This window comes from Lipotes vexillifer, unplaced genomic scaffold, assembly GCF_000442215.2.
Source record: "Lipotes vexillifer unplaced genomic scaffold, Lipotes_vexillifer_v1.1 scaffold416, whole genome shotgun sequence".
Lineage (NCBI taxonomy): Eukaryota > Metazoa > Chordata > Mammalia > Artiodactyla > Lipotidae > Lipotes > Lipotes vexillifer.
In genome coordinates, this window is record NW_006781636.1 from 397,829 (window position 1) to 405,813 (window position 7,985).

Here is a 7,985-nt window from a genome sequence, read left to right on the forward strand (position 1 = left end):
ATATGGACAAGGGAAGAGAAGATATTGGCTTGTAATGGGGGGTAACAGTGGAAGTATCCAGAAGTGATCAGATTGAGACTATGGATTAAGGACAATATTGATAGGATTTGTTGATGGATAAAATGAGGAAGGCGGGAATAGAGAAGTGATAAAGATGGTACAGGATAGAGGATATAGTGATAGAGGGGATCAGTGATGATTCCCCAGATTTTGACTTGAACATCTATGTGTAATCCATGTGTATATGTGGGTGTATATATAAGACTGCACTCATTGTATGTGTGGTTTTTAAAATTTACTTAACATTATATTAATGTATTTTTAATGCTATAAACATACCTTGAAATAAGATTTAAAATGGTTTAATATTCACTCATATGATATGCTATAGCTTTTGATTTTCTCCCTATTTTGGGGGCAATTAAGGTGTTTTTTCCCCTTTAATAAATAACATGGTAATGTTCTCAGGATCCACCTACTTCCTTGTCTCCTCAATTCAAAAATATTTAACTTGAAGGAATTGACCAAGGTTTGCTGGAATTTCAACATAGCAAACCAACATGTGATAGAGTTAGTCGGGAATAGAAGGAACCAAGACTAGAGGTCATCGTGGTTTCAGTCTTCCAAGGGGGCATGGTGAGATATAGCTCAAACCAGACTGGTGTTGCTTTCGAGGTCAGAATTGGTAGTGGCAGACAATTGCTGAGAGGGACATTTGTCTTGGATGCAGAGATGGCACTGTCCCCGAGGAATGAAAGACCTGGCAAAAGCCAGATGGCAGGGCCAGATCCCAGATTCTCTCTAAAGGAGAATCTCAAAAATTTTTTTGAGGTCCACTTCAAAAGATAATCATGCTTTTATCCATCAGGGTAGGGCTTTGTGTTGGAGGATAAGGTACCCAAAGCAGAGCTTCCTGTGGGAAGCTGCAGCTTTGAGGAGTATGAGGACTCAGCCCATCTCTAGGATTTAAGCAGCCAAAATGTTTCTTTGCCCCACTCTCTGGGTAAGAAGCAGTTCCTTATTGGGCTGCCTGCATTTGCCCAGGAAATCTCTGAGGCTGACCAAGCAAGGTGAAGGTCCTCCATCTGTGGCTGGGAGGGAGTGGGAACGGCTGTGATAGACATTGAAAACTTGCGTTCATTGAGTGTCTCACCTGTGGGGCGATGGGAGTCAGGAGGGGCTGGAGATACGATAGAAATACTAGAAAACCCTCTGCCTTAAACTTGTGTCTTGGTCACACATTATGATATTGATTACTAACCATAAGTAATACTGTTTATATATAGTGCAGAGATGCAGTAACCAGTGTTTGAGGTGCCTAAGGAGTTGGAGGACTGTCTTAGCAGTACCTGAGTTCAAATTTATGTTTAAATTGTGTTTTCACTTTGATGATAACTTAAAGAAAATATTTTTATCAGTTTGAAATATAAGGCTTCACATTTACAGTGATAATTTGTGATTAAAAAGATATTTTCTTGGACTAAAACTGCAGTTTCTTAAGTTAATATTGTTCAAACTAGGGTCCAAAACATATTCTTATGGGTACATCCATTAAAAAAATGTTCTTTTCATCGTGGAAAATAGAATCCTAATCTGATCCTGGAAGAATGGGTGGGTTCGGTTGGGTGCAAAAGGAGAAAGGTGTTTCCATGAGAGGAGAGAGTTAGATCAAGGATGATCATGGTGCCTCTGGATGCCTGGGAACTTGAAGGATGCGTCAGTTTCAGGTTTTTAAATACTCCACCCTGACCCTGATATGTCAGGAATATGGGGAACACTCCTTCCTCTACTATTACTTACCTTTCTCTGGTGGATGCAGGAGCTTTATTAAGTCTTTTTGTTGAGAAGGTAACTCTCATAGTCCCCCTTTAAAGAATCATCTTCTAACCCTCATGTTATTGATCAGTGTCTAACACAAAATTTTCTTTCTCTGCCAGAATGTGAATTTAGTTTCTTCAGAACTTAACTTCTGAGCGGTTAATGATTCTTGCAGAGACATCTAAAGGAAGGCCCATTGCAGCATCCCTTTGAGTTTTTGCTAGGTACTCAGGAAGCAGGTGGTCCTCCAGGGACTAGAAAACTAAAGGGACACTGTCTTTTTTAGGTACCAACCTCATCTTGCACTTGTACTTCGTTAGGGATTTGTTCCTCTCAAATTTCATTGATGTCCTCTTGAGTTATTTTTCTTTTGTACAAGAAACATCCCAGATCAGTGGTCTTTATTCATCTTCATTTTTCAGGACAGCTTTTCTAGGTTTATTACTAAAACAGCATTTGTGTTTTTTAATTACAACAGATTGGACTGCAAACCTATTTGTACTGATGTAGGCTGAAAAATGTGGTTCGTCTTATTAAATCTTCTTTGTTAAGTAAATCTTTCTCTTTTTTTTTCCTTTACAGATTCCAACAAGATTATGGCAGAGCAGAGCCACATGCAAAAGCAGCTGGATTTACAGAATGGTAGCTTAGAGACAGGCTTTGTGGCGAATTCCCTTGAAAACGATTCCCAAAACATGATGGAGAGCCTGAGCCCGAAGAAATATTCTTCCAGTCTGAGATTTAAAACCAATGGAGACTATTCTGGTTCCTATTTAACCCTCTCACAACCTGTGCCTGCTAAAAGAAGCCCTTCTCCTTTGGGAACCAGTGTCAGAAGTAGCCCCTCCTTGGCCAAAATCCAGGGAACCAAGCAGTTCTCTTGCGATGCAAATGACAAAAATATTTCCGTGAAACCTCCCACCCCTTTACGCAGCCCTTCACCCTCTCTTAGTGGATATCCACTTGGGAGAACAGACTTTGATCATTTTACAGGCCGGGACACTGAAAGGTCCTTGAGGCTTTCAGAGAAGCCTCCCTATTCCAAATATAGCTCAAGGAATAAATCCCATGACAATGTCTACTTTCTCGGAGGGCTGGAAGGCCGAAAAGCATCTGGCTCACTCCTGACCATGTGGAATGGAAGTTCCCTGAGTGATACTGGCTCCTTGCCCATTGGTAGGTCAGGGGCAGCCAGCATGCCTTCAAGCCCAAAGCAAGCCAGGAAAATAAGCATCCAGGACAACCTGACACTTCAGCCCAAGTTGACCAGACACAAGGATCTGGCATCTGAAAACATCAGTTTAAGAACTAGGAAGTACTCGAGCAGCAGCCTGAGTCACATGGGTGCCTATAGCCGATCTCTCCCCAGGCTGCACAGAGCCACAGAGAATCAGCTGGCACCTCTCAGTTTGCCTCCAAGAAGCTCTCTGGGCAATTACAAACGAACGAAACTGGGGGAAAAGGATCTACCTCATAGCATCACAGACAATGACAATTACCTGAATTTTTCTTCTTTGAGCTCAGGAGCTTTACCCTATAAAACCTCTGCCTCTGAGGGCAATCCTTATGTAAGTTCCACCCTCAGCGTCCCTGCCAGTCCTCGAGTGGCTCGGAAGATGCTTCTGGCCTCCACCTCCTCCTGTACCTCTGATGACCTTGATAGGGCTTCCTACTTGGGGACCAGCCCAGGTCATTCATTCCCTCCCGGAGAGCTTGACAGAGCGTTTGCGGCCAGGAGGAACTTCTCATGTGGGTCTGTTGAGTTTGATGATGCAGATCTGGACAGCCTCAGACAGGCCTCAGGAACCCCCCAGCCTGTCCTTCGGGAACGGAAAAGCAGCATTAGCTCCATTTCAGGACGAGACGACCTGATGGATTATCACCGGCGGCAGAGGGAGGAGAGACTCAGGGAGCAGGAGATGGAGCGATTGGTAATCTTCTCATCTGACTTGACCTCACTGTTTCATTGAATAACTTCTTGGAGACAAACCCCAAGGATATATGCGTAGAATTTCCATGTGCACCAGCCACTGGTCCCTTCCTAGATTTCCTCCTGCTAACCTTCCTCTTCCCAGATCACTATTATTAGTCACAAATGGATAGTTTGAAGGCCTACATGTGCCTAATGATATATTAAGTTGCTCTGCAGGGGTCTCACAAGTATAAATTCTTGATAAATCTAACAAAGATAGCTGTGAATTTTATTGAATTACTTTAAACTTCTTACAAACTTCTGTCTTAAGACTATGAGGAAACACTGATTTGTATTATTTATGTCATCAAATTTGCATGTATATGCTATGATGGTAATAATCAGTGAAATGACAACTCATTGGAAATTAGGCAGTAAGTTTCTCTGTATAGCAAGTTGTCTGTAAAGTTGAAAGGTTGCCCCAATGGTGCTCAACCTTTTTTCTGCACTGTATATAGACACACACACACCATACTCCCTTCAGCCATGTCTTAATACATATAGTGACTCCAAACTACACATGCTCAAAAAAAATTACTGAGTTGTCTTTTTCTATGGATTTATGATTACTGTAAAAAATATTTAAAATAATAAGAAAAGAGGAAACAGGAGAGTCCCACTAATGAATAAGAACAAACTGCTGCATTTTTCTATTTTCTTTTAAGCATAATTTTTTAGGGTAAATACCTGTAATATTATTTTGATTCATTAATGATTCATGATTTCCCTAATGTGGGAAGCTGCAGGATGGTAAAGCTGATTTACAGAAGTATAGGAGTATCAAAAGTATTTTAGTTACTAAAAGAAAGTATGCTAGAATAAGATTTCTGAATCATATACAAAACTAGTTAATGCCCTACAGGACAATAAAATTGTAACTCCTGGATTATAATGAACAGAAACTTTTGCATCTATACAGGACAGAATTTGCTTGAAATTTTAGAAAAATAATTATTCACATCACTCACAGTTTTTGATAAGTTAATGTCTATCCTTACAGAGTTTCCAAATGTCCTAATCACTAATAGTGAATGAAAACAAATGTGTATACCCCTAGAGAATTTGGTATTCTGTGGGTGTATGTTAGATGGTGCTCCAGTATGGCAGTTCCTTTGTTATCATAAATAATCTCCAAAGATTTTTCATGATCACAAAAGGCATTGTATTTGGGCCTGATTCATTGACATAAGCTAGAAAAACTTTTAATTAGCATATAAAAGCCTTCTTGTATATAGATAGCAAATCTAGTGCTATACTGTACTGAACAACTGTCATTGATAAAGCCAGAGAATCAACTTCTATGATTTATTAAGTTACCTAGGAGAGCATTTCAATGGCTTCATCACTCCAGAGGTCTTCATTAAATGCTTTTATTTACTCTTCTGTTCTAAGGGTAGGAAACCAAACTCTTTATTTATTTATTTATTTTTATTTTTGGCTGTGTTGGGTCTTTCTTGCTACATGTGGGCTTTCTCTAGTTGAGGTGAGAGGGGCTACTCTTTGTTGTGGTGTGCAAGCTTGTCATTGTGGTGGCTTCTCTTGTTGCTGAGCAGGGGCTCTAGGCCAGCACGTGGGCTTGGTAGTTGTGGCTTGCAGCCTCTAGAGCACAGGCTCAGTAGTTGTGGCGCATAGGCTTAGTTGCTTTGCGGCACGTGGGATCTTCCTGGACCAGGGCTTGAACCCGTGTCCCCTGCATTGGCAGGAGGATTCTTAAGCACTGCGCCACCAGGGAAGTCCCAAAGTGGTTTCATCTTTAGCACTTATAAGAGTTGGTGAATTTTTCTTCCCTCTAGTTTTCCCAAATCTGCTAAGGTTCCTGGCTATCCAGCAAGTGACCTTTTTACTGCCTATAACGTTGGTGCCCTGTAAGCCACAAACAGGTCCTAGTTCAACTTCTTGGGAGAAGCTTTGGGTGTTAGCTTCAGATATGAAGTTATAACCCTTTCTCCTTAATAAGGGGCTTGTCATATCTGATGAAGTGAGGCAAATTTTTAAGTAAGACACTCTACATTTGGCTTCTGTTGTATTGTCTATTTGTCTGATTATATTCCAGTAAAATGGAGGACAGATTCTTATTGAGCCCATGCAAATAATGTTATTGCCATAAAAAGTTTCAGAAAAAAATGTTTCTTCCTGAATCTGAAGGACCAAGGAGAACAAACTAACATTAAAAGAATGTTTCATTTAGTTTGCAACATCGGAGTCAACTAAATTGATGGTTAGAGATAGATCAGCATGAATGCTAAAAGGGTTTTCCCCATCAGAAAGTAGAACATTAAGATAATGCCAAGAATTTTCCAAAATACATGTCCACATTCATAAATTAGATTTCCAGTTTCAGTTCAATCTGTTCTATGTAATTAATTCTTATTCCTCTAACCTTGGGTCATTAATTTGATTTCATGGAGTTATCTATTTCTGAACTAAAAGAAGTCCTGAAAATCTGATTTAGCCTCTAGTACTATCTCATACTTGTCTATGTAATGTCAGCTCTTCTGTCAGCCTCTGACCCTAAGTCCATTCTTTGAATATCAAGAGTGAAGAGTATCTGGTAAAGTTCTGTCCACGAGGCTCTGAGACTGTCTTTCTTTGTTAAAGGCACATCCTCACCTATAACTTAAGCAGAGTCTTTAGGAAAGCATGAGAGGAAATCGTGGACTACTGGGTGAGGGTAAGAGTAAGTGGCTATGGTTAATCTACAGTTAATTTAACAAACAGTTTCAGTGAGAAAGAGAATTTAAATCTTCTATTAGGCAATAAGATGTTGATCTTATTTTTTTTAATAAATTTATTTATTTTATTTATTTATTTTTGGCTGCGTTGGGTCTTCGTTGCTGTGCGCGGGCTTTCTCTAGTTGTGGCGAGAGGGGGCTACTCTTCGTTGTAGTGCGCGGGCTTCTCATTGCGGTGGCTTCTCTTGTTGTGGAGCATGGGCTCTAGGCACGCAGGCTTCAGTAGTTGTGGCATGCAGGCTGAGTAGTTGTGGCTCGTGGGCTCTAGAGCGCAGGCTCAGTAGATGTGGCACATGGGCTTAGTTGCTCCATGGCATGTGGGATCTTCGCGGACCAGGGCTTAAACCCATGTCCCTTGCATTGGCAGGCGGATTCTTAACCACTGAACCACCAGGGAAGCCCATGTTGGTCTTATTTAATCAGTGTTTCCCCTGAGGATGAGAACGTATTACAGAGAGTGAGGACGTTGACATATATCCAGGGCCTTTCTGTAAAGTATGCAATCACTGAACTTTATGTTATAATATTTTGCCTGTACAAAATTAGCCTAGGGAAGGCTGAGCTTCTCATTTGATTTGACAAATCTTCCTATGCATTTCTTGATAGTGTTGAGCTATTATCAAGAAGGGGCTTAACAAATAAACCTAATTATTTCTAGCATTCTTCTTTTTGTAAGGTTAAGAAAAAAATTCTTTGTCATTGCCCAATAGTCCTCTGGAAAAACTTAAAGACAGTTCAAATGTAGAAGGTATCTTGGAAAAAATTTGTTTTCCTAAATTTAGGGTCTGATCTTGGGAAGGTGAAATCAAATATTAATCAGAGATTATGTTATTTGAATAATATAGTGTTGTGGATGCCTGAGAAAAATGAATGCTCGCAGTTTGGTTATCTAATACAGTGAGAATAAGTTATTAGGTATAAACAATAAATCTTAAAATAATCAGATGAGGAGCTGTTTTTGGTCATTTTAAATATGCAAGTATATATTCTCAGTTAGGACAAGGCACAAAAGATTGCTCTTGTGAGATATTGAAACTCTTCTCTCTGGGCAGATTACAAAAAAATAAATAAATAAACTTTTGCTATCTTTTGTAAGCATAGGCTGATTTCTCCAAGATAAGTAAGTAATTTCAATACGAGATAATTGCGTTTTAGTTTTGCATTAATAGGATACTTCTCATAAAAAAATTACTTCATAAATAAACTCATCAATATTGTTCAAACTTTGTCAAAGTTTTAACATTTTATTACATCTTTACAGAATTAACTATTTGCAGATATTATAAAGTAAGTCAAATAAGCTCCTTTTCTGCAAATCTAAAAATTTTAATGTAAATTTATTTTATTAAAGTACAGTTGATTTACAGTATTGTATAACTTTCAGGTGTACAACATGGTGATTCAACATTTTTATAGATTATACTCCACCTAAAGTTAGTATAAGATATTGGCTGGGGGGGTGC

The 7,985-nt window shown here is 39.4% G+C and overlaps 1 pseudogene across 1 annotated transcript in view; it reads left to right on the forward strand.

Annotated features, from left to right (window-relative positions):
* LOC103069540 (pleckstrin homology-like domain family B member 2 pseudogene) overlaps nt 1–3,823 on the forward strand; it is a 36,234-nt pseudogene extending 32,411 nt beyond the window's left edge. The window contains exon 2 of the transcript XR_456993.1: nt 2,401–3,823. The product of XR_456993.1 is annotated as a pleckstrin homology-like domain family B member 2 pseudogene (transcript). The remainder of the gene's footprint in view (nt 1–2,400) is intronic.
* Nucleotides 3,824–7,985: the final 4,162 nt, after the last annotated feature.